Consider the following 15,236-nt stretch of genomic DNA (forward strand, 5'->3'; position numbering starts at 1 on the left):
CCCCTCAGAAAGTGTGTGACTTCTGTGACTGCAGAATTTTTATGAGTATTTAAGCTTTGATTTATTGCCGTGCTGGTGTGGTAAATTTTTTTATGGGCTGTGCCAAGTGCCAAGGGATGAGGGCTACAACAGTAGATGATTTTTGTGGAGGAGGAGATGGAAAATCATCTTGCCAGCTAACAAGCTCATAATGAAGCAGCAAGGTACCAGATGTGGACAGCTGTAGCTGTTTGATACTGCTGATTCAGTGCCTTCAGGGTATGACTGAACGCGCCCTGATCTCAATGGGAGTTGAAATAGTTTGCTTTGTTGAACTAACCTAAAATGTTTCGGTAGAGTCCGTGGAACATTAAACTGCATTTCACTGCAGTGATGCATTGCTTTGAGGTTCTAACGCCTCCCCAGTCTGCACTATGAGCTACATTCCCTGTCTGAACTACATTCCCCATGATGCAGTGTGCCACCAGAGAGCAATGCAGTTTAATATTGACCTGGCACAAAATATTTGGGACCCGTTCAGTAACCTAAAGTGAAATGCTGCAACTCAGGAGTAACAAAACATTTTGTTCTGATCAAATACACCAAAATGAAACCTTTCCCCATTGCTCAAGTGTTCTTTAAAAAATACTGGAATTTTTTTCTCCTGATTTAAGGAAAGACAAAATGGGGAAACAGCATAAATGTCCCGCAGGGTAGAAATTCTGGTTTTCACTCAGCTCCAAGAATAATGTACTTTTAAAATGAGTTTCTCGGTGTGAAGTATCACGCAGACAGTATTCAACAGCAACATGCAAAATAAACTTCCAAGTACAAATAGAAAAACATAACCTTTCTTTCTTTCTTTCTTTCTTTCTTTCTTTCTTTCTCGTGCCCTCTTTTCTTGGCGGCGTGACCAGAAACCAAGAGTCATTTGTTACGTGGAATGAGAGAAGCATTTTCTCTCCTGTTTAGTGCCTCCCAAGAAATACTGCACAAAGCCAATAATGACGCGCCTTAGTTTCTCTGTCTTCAGAGCCTGCACGCACTCCCTCACCCCCAGTAAATCAATTTCAGAGCTGGATTCATAATATTAAAATTCTATATTATATACAACATAGGGCTTTTCATGTCAAAGGTTCCCAAAATGCTTTATAAAAGAAACAATTTAATCTCTCTTAAATGCAGCCTCCTCTGGGGTGGAATCCATCTGTGGTATGAGTGGAACATAATCAAATGGCTTACTAAAAGAAAGACCGCGCAATGCTGTATCCAATAAGGAACTGTAGGGACCTTGTTAAATAAGTCAAATGCCATTGCCCAAAAAGGGATATGGAGAGCGTTAAGCGCCACAGCCTTTGTAACGGCTGCAAGTGACGAAGACCTAGGTTTTACCTCTTGTCAAAAAGACCGCCCTTCAGCAGAACAGTGAATACGAGGCCCATCATGTGCGGTATTTACTGATTTGCTCTGGGAAAAAATCCCAAGTTTTCAAAAAGTCAGTATTCTGGTTTTTACTGATTTTCACCCGAATTTGGCTTTTTGGGGGACCCAGGAGTTTTTTTGCCAAGGAAATGGACAAAGCCACGCTAAAGCGCCAGGATCAGCAAGGGGCTGTGTTGCACAGGAGCAGCGGCTGGGACTCTGTGCCCGGGGACTCAAAGGGGCTGACCTTAGGATTTGGGGGCCCTAGGCAATTCGGTTAAACTGGTGCCCCTCTGCCCGAGGGCAGCCTGGCAGGGCGGGGAGAGCAGGATCGTTTCCAAAGATACAATTTTCTACTCTTAGTTCAGTACATTCAGAAGTTGACCCGATCGACCTGTTACTTGGCTTCCAAACCACTTGAATGGCTCTTTCACAGGTCCAATGTTCTACCAATAGGCTATTCCGCTGTTAACTAGCTCAGCTCCAGAAGACGACTCACCAGGCTGCAGCAGCCCCAGAAGGGGGATGAGAAGAGTGGGTGGGTGGACAGTAAGACCCGTGGTGCCCTAGGCAGCTGTGTAGGGGTAAGGATGGCTACCACTGGGTCTTAATGTCCACCGCTCTGCCCTTCCTAGCCTGTTCCTGTTAACGTACCAGCGAAATAGCCTTCTAAGACACCCGCCTCACACTTCCCAGAGCAGATACCGGTCCTCAGTGTCACAGATACCAGTGCCCAAGGGAGTGATGCGGCCACCATCAGGGCCAGCCTGACAGGCCAGGTACCCAGTTTGCAGCTTGGTGAACTGTACGCTCCCTTCTCGCCAGAGACCACGTGAGACTTGCAACCCCCAACCTTCATCGTTAGAATCCAGCGCCTTAACGACTTCGTCTCGGCGCCTCTTTCCCACCACGGTGGCGTTGTTCTTTCTGGTCTGCTCACAGCAGCCAAAAATCGGCCAGCTGCCCAGCGGGTGTAAATCAGTGCTGTCATCCACAGAGCTATGCTGATTTCCTGCGACCAAAGAGCCGGTCTGATACTTATGATTACTGGCTCTCCCCCACCCCCGATGATTCATTCTAATACCATGAAGAGATAGAGCTACAGAGCGTTTCAACTAGAAGTCTAGTCAAAAGATGAATTTCAAAACGAGTATTAGAATGCCTGTCGTTCTTTCGCTATCTCTACCGGTGAATGGCAAGAGTGGGAAACTTGCCCTCCTGCTAAGCAGTCTAGTCATATATTAGAATGATGATAATACCTTGTTCTTAGCACAGTGCCGTCTATCAAAGGACCTCAGCGTGCTTTGAAAACGTTCACGAATTAAGCCTCAGAACTTGGCTTGGAAGGATTCAGTCTTTTAATGGGGAACAGTTAGTAAGCCTCAATTTCATGGATCACGCACAGGCCAACAAAACCATCCATCGGTCACGAATCATCAAAATTTACAGATAGGCAAAGTGAGGGAAATTGTTGCTTGAGAATTTAGAAGCCAAAGCCAACACTTTAGGGCTGGTTTCCACTAGGAATGGACATCAGCATAGCTCTCTCTCTCAGGGGCTTTTCCTGCCCTGAGAGACAGAGCTATGCCAGCCTAACCCCAGGTGTAGACAGTGCTAAGTTGCTGGAAGAATTCCTCCGTAAACCTCGCTACCGTCTCTCAGGGTGCGTCTACACAGCAGTGTTATTTCGGAATAACGGCCGTGATGCCAATGTGAGCGTCGACGCAGCAATTCTGTTATTTTGAAATAAATTTGAAATAACGAATGGCTTATTCCGACTTCTGTAAACCTCGTTCCACAAGGAATTATGCCTATTCCCAAATGGCTATTTCGTGTGGATGCTCCACTGCTGCTATTTTGAAATAGCCCCTCCCCGGGGCCATTCAAAGTAATTACTCCCCAGTGCCTTCTGAGGCTCTAAATCAAGATAGCACGTCCACATTAGGGAAACCTGCCTCAGACTAATTTTGAGGCTTCCCAGTAGTGTAGATGTGTTAGTTTGAAGTAAGCTATTTTGGAGTATTTCTCCCAGAATCGCTTATTTGGAAATAAGCATGCAGTGTAGACGCACCCTCAGGGACGCGGACTGCCTAAAGCTATAGGAAAAACCCCTCCCATCGGTACAGGCTGTGTCTATACCGAAGTGCCGTGTCAACATAGAGGGTTAGACTTTTGAGTTAGGCTTGTAACAAATGCACTAGTGAACAAACAGTTAACAACCAATACGGTTTTCTGGCTTACAGCTATTGACTTTGCTATGTGAAATTGACAATGTGTGATTTAATGCTTACAGAGCATTAGCTTTTTGAATCTACTGTCATTAAATACTTTGCGGGCCCTGTCCCATAATTTCACACAGCTGTGAAAATGTAATTAATGAAAAAAAAGGCTCAAAACAAACATTGATATTATCTGCCACCTTCGTCAAGCCTACTCATAAACATCCTCAGGGAGGTGCATGGGAGCCGGTCTTCTGCAGTAAATGCAGGAGGAACCAATGCAGTAAATGCCACTCGTGTCTCACGAGGACAGCAGCTACTCAAAGGAGACATTTTTAAAATCAGCAAGCTCAGATAACGAGCATCCAAGAGTCTTAAAAGAGCTGGCTGATCCATCCGTGTTGAGTTTTCAGTAAGACTTGGAATACAGAGGGAGTTCCAAAAAGCGAACATTGTACCAATATTTAAGGAGGGTCAATGAGATGGTCCAGGTGATTATATTTGTCAGTCTGACATCAAGCCCAGGCAAGATAAATGAGTGCCTGATATGATATTCAATTAATAACTAATTAAGCAAGGGTAATGTTATCAATATGAGTTTAAGGAAAATAGATGCAAACTAACTCGACATCTTTTTAGATGGGATTATAAGTCTGGTTGATAAAGATAATATGTCGATGTAATATATTTTGGCACTGTACTGCCCGACTTTTTGATTAAAAAACTAGAACCTAACATTAAGCTGACACACGCTATATGGATTAAAAGCTGGCTAACTGATGTGTCTCAAAATGTGACTGCAAACGCGGAGTGGGTGTGTTTTCACAGAGACTGGTTTTTGGCCCTAGGGAATTTAACATTTTTATCCATCATTTGGAAGCCAACCTAAAATCATGAGTGATGAGATTTGCAGACAACACCTGAATGAAGAGGGCAGGTCCTTGGTACCGAGCTATCTGGATCGCTTGGTAAGCGGAGCACAAGCAAACAATGCATTTCAATACAGCTAACAATAAATGTAGGTATCTAGGTCCGACGCACACAGGAGTGAGGATTCTCTCATAGGAAGTAATGAAATGCTGAGATTCCCTGCACGGCTAGAGAGACGGCTACCAGCCTGACTCCCCCAAGGAGCACGACAGCGGTTCTCGCTTTGATTGCAGTTGTCTTAAAATGATTATTGAGACACATGTGAAGATCTTATTTTAATCCTCCGGTGAGAACGCCGGTTAAATTCCAGTACAGCTCAGGGAGCAACAATGGGCAGGGCAGGGCAGGGCTTCCAAGGAGTTACCCAGGTTCACGGCAGTGGACAACCGACGGGGGCCTGATTCATGTCAAACAAACAAACAGATGTGTAGGCCAGCTCGTGCCCTCAAATCAACCCGCTCGTGCCTAGTGCTTTGGGGGCCCCGTTCGCAGCGACTAAACTAACCTGCTTCCTTTCCTCTCTGCAACGTGGTTATTGCTCCGACGGCTCCGTGGGAGGCAGCAGTGATGAAAGCAGACAGCCCTGCACCAGGGCCCCAGCCTGTCATCCCAATGTACGGCATGACACGCAGCGGTTTGATTACAAAGCTCGGCACAGCGCGTATTACACAAAACCGCATGTTAAGCTGCTACTGATCTCCCAGCAGAGATGGCGCATGAAAAGCGTGTTCTCTTCCAGTTCCCCTGCTTTTCACATTAAAGAGCGTGAGCTATCAAAGGCACCGAGGTTCGGGCTTCTCAGACACCAGCTGGACGACCAATTAGAAATGGAGATAGGAGGACCCATCTAAACCGCAGCACAGGTCTCAGAACTAACTACGTGAATCGCTCAGATACGGAACCCTGTTCCTGCTCAGCCGGCTACCTACACCCACTAAGTCTGCCAGGTGGCATCCTGTCTGCGTATCTCAGGTCTTCTGCGGGCGGGTGCTCTACGGTGACATGCAGAGACCTCCATGAATAAGGACTGTGGGCCCTATAATACTCCCTGACGCCTACAAAACAGAGGATGAAAATCACCTCTGTGCAGAGTCTAACTATTGTTGCTCTGATATTTTCATCGGTAGAGCTGGCACACTTTACAAAAGGGGAGGGTGTTAGGTTATCCCCATTTTCCAGGAGGGAAAACCGAGGCAGACTGCAGTGACATGACTTATCCAAGATCACCCAAGCTGGGAGCTGAATGCCAGACCCATGCCATATTGACTGGGCCCCACTGCCTCAGCAATAGGGAAGTAAAATCCTGTTTAATTAGTTAATCAATTAAACATTATGTTTGGCCGGTGAACTGATTAAACGGGGCCCACTCCAGGCCACCCGCCCTATGCCACAGAGAAGGGCTGCTCTGACTGAACTGGAGTGGCCCCCACCTGCGGTAGGTGCCCTCCTCCCCCCCGGACTGGAGCAGCCCCTCGTCTGCGGCAGACGGGGGGCTGCTCCAGCCCCCACTGGTTAACCGCAACCGGTAATTATCTCCCATTCCGGGTGATGCTCACTGGTTCACCTTTCAGATGTCAATCTGAAATCTGAACTGCCTGTGCAAAAATATGAGTCTGCGCACTTGGCCGTGCCTTCCACTCCACAAGACTTGCCTGCATCGCCGACTGAAACCAGGCGCACTGGAAGTGTTTGTGTTAAATGAAATAATTGGGGGTGGTTTTCCCCGGCACAGGACCAAATGGATTGCTGCTGCTTCATAGACTCATAGAACACTAGAACGGGAAGGGACCACAAGAGATCTTCAAGTCCAGTCCCCTGCCCTCACGGCAGGACCAAGCACCATCTAGATCATCCCTGACAGGTGTCCGACCAACCTGCTCTGAGATATCTCCAGAGATGGAGATTCCACAACCTCCTTAGGCAACTGATGCCAGTGTTTCACCACCCTGACAGTTAGGAAGTTTTCCTAATGTCCAACCTTAACCCCCTTTGCTGCAGTTTAAGCCCATTGTGTGTTGTCCTGTCATCAGAGGCCAAGAAGAACAAGTTATCTCCCTCCTCCTGGTATCACCCTTTTCGGTACTGGAAAGCTGATCTCATCTCTCTTCTTTACATACATCTGTCTGTAAACAACAGTAAGAAGCACCCAGCATGTGTGGCTTGCCAGCCCTTCTCTTCCCACTGCTGATCAGAACTAAGACAACCATATAGCCCTGCAAAATGAAAATGACCTTGTTCTCCGGATCTGTCTCAACGCCCTGTCAGCTTCAGAGCAAGATTTTTTCCCCCGTCTTGCTAGACTATGGCAGAGTCAGCTCCCATAAAGAGGAGCTGATGAAACAGATGACAGGCTGGCTGAGCGCAGCACGTACGCCTCAAGAAACACGCTCCCCCAGGCCTGGCACATGGTCGGCCAGAGCTGCCCCCGCAGGCCGAGATGTTCCAGAAGAGCGATTGACTTTGGATGCTCAGCTTTAGACCCCCCCCCCCGCGGGGGCTGGATTGCCAGCGGGCAGGTGCTCAGCAACTTCTGAAAATTTGGCCCCTTTAAAGGATCAGCTGGAGACTGAAGCAGCCAAAGGCACGAGGCACTTTTGAAAATCTTGACCGTCGTGCGATAGGCTGGTGTGGAGGGAGGGGCCAAGTAGGCATCCATCTCTCTGATCTGTCCACGGGCCGCTTCCTGCTGCCCATCCGGACGTCATTGTGTGCCACCAGCCCCGCGCTTTGCCGATGCAGCGCTGATCAATCTACGCATCTTGTCCTACTAGTATCGGCACAGAGAGGCTTTCCCTCCCCAGGAAATCTGGTGAGCCCTTGCTCACCGGAGGTGTTCCATTAGTGCAGTGCCACCCAATCCTCAAGGCCAAGCAATATCTCATCATGTGATCCAAACCCTCTGGGGGAGATTTTCACAGGCTACCTCCCTCCCTCTTTCAGTGAAAGGCCGCCTTTGCGTCACTCTGCATAACCAGTCGCTGATTGCTGTAAGACTCAGGGGGTATGGACAGCGGTGGTCATTTCTATTTTGAACATTTCTGTTATTCCTCTAACGTTCCCAGGAAATACCAGAATTTACCCTAATCTCTCAGGACCCTACCTTGCGCCCATGGAAGGCGAGGCGCGTTCTCTCATTGACTTTCAGCGGCAGCACCCCGAGCTGTTCATCCCGAGTTTTTCCATCGCTGAATTCTAAACCACAACTGTGTTTGGTGACTTCCCATTTTCCAGCAAGGCACAATTGCACCCACCATTCTAGAATGTCACCGTTCCGCAAACCGCCCTCTCCAAGTTATCACTATTTATCTATCCAGTGGCTCATCACATAATGCATTTCTATGGCACAGAAGAAAATACAGGCACTGTTTCCAATTGCTCACTTGTAAACCGTTCGCTATCCACCCCTGTGATATTGTCCAGAATCGTTGAGTAAGCAAACAAAAGCTTTGCCTACGTGGCAAACGAGTACGGGTTGAACCTCCCTAGTCCGGCAACATCCATGGTCCAGCATGATTAGAGTTACCTGGATGTTCACTTATCATGGGCGTGGCCAAATTTCCCGCATCCCATAAAGTTTATTTACAGCCGCCGGGCCTGGCTCTCAGCATTCTGTGCTGCTAATTTACCCATCAATGTCTCCAAGAGCCCATAAGCAGTGAAAGTGGTAAAGCTGATAGACAATATTGACCTCCCGTGATCTGGCAAATTCTCTAGTTCGGCACCGGTCAGTTCCTGAGCTAGAGAGGTTCAACCTGTATATTGGCTTCCAAATGCCTTGAGACATCCCCCGCGCCAGGCGTAGTGAAATCGCAGGGCATGTTTAGTTGTGCTACTTAATTCTATATTTATGTTTCGACCCAAGCGGCTTGTACGCACTGCCTCTGCTCCACAGGTGTAAATCCGTATTGCTCCACTGATTGGTGCTTTAGAGTGGTTCAGGATCTAACCCTCACTCGGCAATACAGCGCCACACTTGTTTCTAATTGGTACCTAGCGATATAAAACGTGGATGGATTAAAACCGTTTCCCAGTGGCTCCGGGTTATAGAGTGACCAAAGTCTATCAGGAACAAATATATATTTTTTAAACCAATAGTTCCAACAAAAGGCTCTTTGCCTGCACTAAAAAATTATTTCAGGGCATCCCCTTCAGCATGCCTTGATTACGGTCATTTCAGTTCAAATTCCATGCTAGAATTTTTCATGTATTTGCAACTGCCTCGCTTCTTGGACTCTCTTTGTTACACGGAATGAACAGAATCTCATCTGATTCTTACATCTCAAAGAGTCCAAGCAGGTTTTCAGCTGCAAATACGTAAGAAATGGTTTGTTTGCAAGGTATAACTATCCTCTTACATCCATGCAGGTTTAGGGCCCAATCCTGGCCTGCTTCAGGGCTCCTTTGCACTGTGAAATAAGAAGAACCAAGCATAAAAGGAGGCTTTTTAATTTTTCTTTGCTGTGCTGTTTACAGTCAAAGGAGCAGCAAATTGTGGAGGCAGGAAAGCTGCCCATCATGTATGCCCTTCAGTTCACACTGTCATAGTATCAGCATGAGATAAGGGAGAAGAGATGGTTTGCTGAACAGTTTATACAAACAAAATAGGAGATATTTAGGTGGCTTTCCAAAATAGCCCATTTTCCCTCTAGAAGTATGTCACCAATTTCTTTGCTGCAGCCAGCTTGCGGTTTGTCTGCAGGAGGCAAGCAAGGCAGGGAGGATGTCATGTGCCCTTTACAGAGACAGCCACATTTCACCTGTGTGTAACAAAGAATGCTTCCGATTTGATCGGCAGATGGGAGCTAGATGGAGCGCGTGGACAAGAGAAAAAAAGAGATGCCCTGCTCTCTCGGTTACAAAACGGGCAGGCAGGTCTGCACCGTAGCAAACGAGAAGTCATGATAAAACCACCTAGGTCTTAGGTAGCTGTGGAGCTCAACACTGTCTGCATCAGTAGCCTTCTTTTACAGCAGGGGAAACTGAGGCACAGGAAAAGGAGTGATTTTCCTAAGCAGGACAGGGGCAAGGATTGGACTACTTTACAGAGGGGAGAATTAAAGACACCACAAAAGCATCCTCAGGTGACTCCACACCTTCTTAGATATGAACCTATCCAGCTCGCTATGATCTTCAGCGCGGCCCGTGCCCAGCGTGGGCTGGCTTGGAACCCCCGGCTCATCCGAGTGACGCTGCCACAGGCCGACACATCCCAACGCTGTCCTTCCTCCCCGTCGCCATTCAGCCAGGCTGTCCTGAGGCCACGGATTAACCCCCTGGTCTTTCCTACATGCCACGTGACCCCATCCTTTCTGCCCGCCAGTAGAACTCCTGCCCCAGCCTCACTGTCCCAGGCAGAGTGTCCGATTAACCTCTGTGCCACAACACAGCATGTGAGCAGCCTGCAGCTTCCCTTCTCTCCCTGTCTGGGAGGGATACGTACAGCGTGTCCAAACTCACCCGCGCCGGCCGAAAAAGCACTTACTACTGCAAACTCTCTATCCATAATGTATCAAATGAAGTCTCTGCAGCAGAAATACAATTCATTGTCACTCTCCCCGGCGTGCGCTCTCTCTCTCTCGTGTTTCAATCAAAGATGAAAGAAGCCACTTATGGGCTCTTTGCGGACCTCATACATGCAGCCTCCCTGGCTGGCTGTAGAGGTGGGAGGCGTACTGTGGGACATGCTTGGAATAAGAGCCTCTGGCACCCCCAGGCCAACCTCGTGGAAAAGCCAGGGCAAGATTTAAGTGAGGTCTTCAGGATCTAGCGGCTCAGGTTAGATGAGAGTCGCTGCCTCAGGTGAAAGACGGAAGGATGATTCAGGAATTAAAAGGATCTGCGAGTCATTGGCTCTGGGCAGGCATTCTCCAAGAGGAAACTTGGTATTGGAAAGGATTCAGGTGCCAATGAGACTTAAGATTCCCAAATGCATGTCACCTACTGCCCCTTCCCCATTGTCACAGGCTACAATTTCGTCACCAACCCATGCCTCCTTCCTAACAGCCACTCTCCCTTCGTCCAATCCCCGCTGCCAGAATTTTGACCCGGTAGGTACGAAACTATCAGCCTCAGGATACAAACAACTGCAAACTTTCCCAGGCATTCAGAAGACACATCCTACTCTGCTGACTTGTGCCCATCTGAACAGTGAGGGAAGTGTTGCAAAAAAAGCAAACATGATTCTGGGAGGCATTAACAGGAGTGTTGTGAGCAAGACACGAGAAGTCATTCTTCCGCTCTACCTTGCGCTGATTAGGCCTCAGTTGGAGTATTGTGTCCAGTTCTGGGCACCACACTCTAAGAAAGATGTGGAAAAGTTGGAGAAGAGCAACAAAAATGATGAAAGGTCTAGAAAACGTGACCTATGAGGGAAGACTGAAAGAATTGGTTCAGAGGGGTAGCCGAGTTATTCTGTAACTGGAACAACTTAAAAAATAACAAATAGTCTACCAGCACCTAAAAAACTAACAAAACATGGAGATGATATCATGAGCTTTCGTGGGCTAAACCCAATTCTTCAGATGACATGGGTTTTGCCCACGAAAGCTCATGATACCATCTACATATTTTGTTAGTCTTTAAGGTGCTACCAGACTATTTGTTGTTTTGAAAGAATTGGGTTTGTTTAGTTTAGAAAAGAGAAGACTGAGAGGGGACATCAATAATTGCTTTCAAATACCTAAAAAGGTGGGACAAGGAGGAGGGAGAAAAATTGTTCTCCTTGGCCTCTAAGGATAGGACAAGGAGCAGTGGGCTTAAATTGCAGCAAGGGAGGTTTAGGTTGGACATTAGGAAAAACTTCCTGCCTCTCAGGGTGGTTAAACACTGGAATAAATTGCCTGGGGAGGTGGTGGAATCTTCATCACTGGAGATGTTTAAGAACAGGTTAGACAGACACCTGTCAGTGATAATCTAGATGGTACTTGGTCCTACCATGAGGGCAGGAGACTGGACTCGAACTCTCGAGGTCCCTTCCAGTTCTAGTATTCTAGGACTCCATCCTGCAGGCAGAATAACCTTTGTCCAGCATTCAAAGTAAAACTTTTTTTGTTCCAATAACCCACAAAGTTTGCCTTGGTTTCTCTTCATCATGTGTTGCTGCTGCTACACTTCTTGATTCCAGAAGTGCCAAAAATAGCAGCTCTCGTTTCCCTGTTTAGACGTAGAAAAACAGCAGGAATTAATCTCTCTCCTCGTTGAGGTAGGGGGGAAGGTAAAGGAAACTGTAACACAAGCAAAACTTTAAAAGGATTATAGTTTAATGCCGATCCTAGGATGTACAAGTTAGGGACTGTATCTGGGCTAGGCCTGTGGATAGCAGCTGTGCCTTAAATGGTATTAGGGCCACCTGCCACCGTGCACAGCCCTAACTCCACAGCTCTCTAGGAACAGCATTTCCAGCTTCTCTGACATAGCGAAAACCCCTCTGTGATGGCTGGATGACCAGCATGCTGCTCTGCAGAATCTGCCCACGGTCGTGCAGAGATGGGGTAAAATCCTGACGCTTTTGAAATCAATGAGAGTTTTTTACACTGACTTAAATGGGGTGAGGATTGCACCCCAAATACATACTTGGGAGCTACCACTAACCAGAGCAGCAGTAACCCTCCCAGCACTTTTGTGGTAGCAGCCAACGCTTACCTGCTGGGAGGATCTTGTACTTCCCCTTGGATGCTCCAAAAGAAACTGAGAATGATCCTACGCTGAATAAAAGGGCCATCGAAGGTCATCATCATGCCAAGATCACTACATTTATGCAACGTTAAATTCCAGTGCAGCTTCTCCACCAAACAGACACCTGTCCATTGCCTCATCCTTAACGACAGAGCCCCAACCGAGCCCCAACCGTAATACACGGCAACGAGAAAAAGATAATTGCTGCTTCTTCAGTTGTGAATCTGTTTGATTCTTAGAAACCCGCAGTCCCAGCTGGCTTTAAACTTTGCCATAGGCAGCGCGCTCTTGGTCCAGTGGGAGGAGCAATCTTTTGTTACACGACTCAACGGAATCATAGTAAAAATGACAATGGAAAGATGAATAAAAAACAAAACTAGGGAAAGTTCAGTGGCGTTCAGACTGCTTGATCCCTGCTGTTTCATACCAAAATTGAACGTGCACACAAATCAACTGCAATGCGTATTTTGAGAAAAATAAGAATGTGCTCACATGGGGACTATACACAACTTAAGAGAAGCATCTTAGGGGCTAATGCTGACATAATATTGGGCTGGATTCTCCTCTGCTGTAGAAATTCACACCTAGGCGAAATGAAGGCAAAACTGTTCCCAGTTAGAATTTTCCGTTCACACCAGTCAGTGGTTTAAACCCACTACCCGCATGTAAATAACGACATGAGGTGAACAGCAAGGCTCAGTCTGCTCCTGTGACTTCCACAGGAATTTTGCCTGCGCAAAGATTTCCGGATGTGGCCAAAAAAACCCAATGCTTGGTCCTCTCGCGACACTTATCCCAGATTCTTACCCTGTTCTGCAGTAATAGGATAACGGAAGCGCTCTTTCTAACTGGTTTGCAGTGCCTCTACTGAGAACAGCGTGACATTGGCTCGGTATCATGGTGTTTATACGGTTCAGTGGGGTCTGATCAGAGAAAAAGCACAATGGGGCTGAAACAGGCTTCTATTCAGGAGTGTTCTGGCTAACGGACTTAATCGCCTCTCCTCCTAACATGGCGACCGCACTGCAAGAAGAGCAGCACGCTGGTGGGGCTCTGAACGCCTTCCAAGGGGGGTGATATCTGGCTGGCATAATGGAGACGGGAGCCCGCTGCTAGATGATACAGGCTTCTTCAAGCCAGCTGATTTCCTATTGGCCTTCTATCCCAAGGTGCTCATTGAGCTCCACCCCACAACGTATCCCGGTCCTCTCTACATCCTGGAGGACCAAGAACTCTATGGATTTAGATTATTTTCTCAAACGTCACATGTTCTGCTGCTTCAGAGCCACTGACCTGGCTTGTTAGGTTTATGTTTGCGTTGGGATACTGCCTGAAAAGGGGTTTGGGGAAGCACAGCAAGGAGGAAGGAAGTCCCATTAGGTACAATAACTAATTTAAAACCTTCCTAAATGTGTCTGATCTTTTCGTCTCTTTTACATTCAATATGGAAACTAGCCCTGTTGCCGGTATCATCAATGCATTTCACTCACCGTTTTTTTAAAAATCTGAGCCGTACGATAGATCTGAGCTGACACAGCACCTGCTGTGCCCTTGGACTGTTTTGATGGTGTCCGGGAGGTGGCAGCTTGTGCTATGTAATTTGCATCTAACAAGAAGCACACTGTCTCAGTTAAGCAGAGAGGCCCCTGAAGAGGTCTATGTTGCCTCCAAGCTCCGACCAGGACAGCCATGTATTAGATGCGTGAGCATAAGGCCTCTCTCACAGCTTTGAGAATGACAGGGAAAAATATCCAGGTGTCCAGTCCAGATTGCTAGCGACCTAAAGTCATTGTCACTCAATGGACATGCGGTGGCCTCTGTGAACTAGGTTTTGATGGTCTCACTCCGGTTCCCAGCGGAGAGGTGGGAACCAGGAATCTCAGCACAGACCCAGGTTCAAATGGGCCCGGAGAGGGAATACCTTGCTTCCTCTTGGTCCAGGTGGAATGCCATTGGCAAGACAGGCTGGATTTCTGCTGACTGGTTTCTGCTGGACCCGTGGATGGGGGCTTTGCTCTGCAGGGCTATCAATCCAGCATCCTTCACCGGCACTGCATTAAAAAATAAAATCACACATTATTGCGATGATAAGGAGATGTCTGTTTTAACACAGGAGGAGTGGCAGTGGGGAAAGGAAGGCGGAATGACATTACAGCTCCAAAGGCAGTGGATTCACACTGTGCCACTGGCAGGTGCCAATCCATATTGGGTGCACATACACACAGCAATAGGGTGACTCTGGCCATGGACTGAGGTTGGTGAGTTTAATTTTTATTGAGCCTTATGGCACAGGATTAACACATCTTGATTAGCCTCATTAAGACTGGTCCTACACTTGATAAGTAACTTCTTTCTTTTGTTGCACTTTTATACATAGACCCCTGCCTCTGTGATTTTTTACTCCAGTACATCTGATACCCACAAAAGCTTATGCCCTAATAAATCTGTGTCTAAGGTGCCACAGAACTCCTCATTGCTTTTGCACATACAGACTGACACGGCATCCCTCTGAGGCATCCGCTCTTGCTGTTTTTCTACAAGTTTCTGTCCGGAGAGGTACATGCTCCACTACCCTCTCTAGAGATGAAATTGGCTGACACCTATAACTGAAAAGGGTGAACGTAAGAAGGCCGATCATGGGTAATGACAGCATCCTGGTACTCGGTTCCCTACTCTGCCACTGACTTCCTGAGCAATCTTGGGCAAGTCACTTAGCCCCTGCATGCCTCAGTTCTTATCTGTACAGTAGGAATAATACCTCACAGGGGTGTTGAGAGAGCAAATACATAAACGATTGTGAGGCACTCTCATTCTATGCTAACAGGGGCCATATAAGTCCCAGAGAGAGAGAGAGAGAGAGCTCCAGACATTACACAAGTCTGAATCTTTTTCTCAAAGGTCAAATAATTTTGCAAGGCCTTTTCATGTTTTACCACCATTTGTACAGTAGCTCCATGATAATTACATGTGTCTGTATTTGACGAGGGCCTATCACCCTCAAATTAATTGCCA

At 47.3% G+C, this 15,236-nt stretch overlaps 1 protein-coding gene and 1 long non-coding RNA gene across 3 annotated transcripts in view; one reads left to right on the forward strand and one right to left on the reverse strand.

The window, feature by feature from the left end:
- TNR (tenascin R) overlaps window positions 1-15,236 on the forward strand; it is a 242,698-nt gene that overhangs the window by 141,910 nt on the left and 85,552 nt on the right. The window lies entirely within an intron of this gene.
- Window positions 1-15,236, reverse strand: part of LOC142830623 (uncharacterized) — a 146,560-nt gene that overhangs the window by 15,140 nt on the left and 116,184 nt on the right. Inside the window, exon 2 of the long non-coding RNA XR_012906051.1 lies at window positions 13,715-14,275. This is a non-coding gene — a long non-coding RNA (uncharacterized LOC142830623). The remainder of the gene's footprint in view (window positions 1-13,714; window positions 14,276-15,236) is intronic.

Source organism: Pelodiscus sinensis, chromosome 9, assembly GCF_049634645.1.
Source record: "Pelodiscus sinensis isolate JC-2024 chromosome 9, ASM4963464v1, whole genome shotgun sequence".
Taxonomy (NCBI): domain Eukaryota; kingdom Metazoa; phylum Chordata; order Testudines; family Trionychidae; genus Pelodiscus; species Pelodiscus sinensis.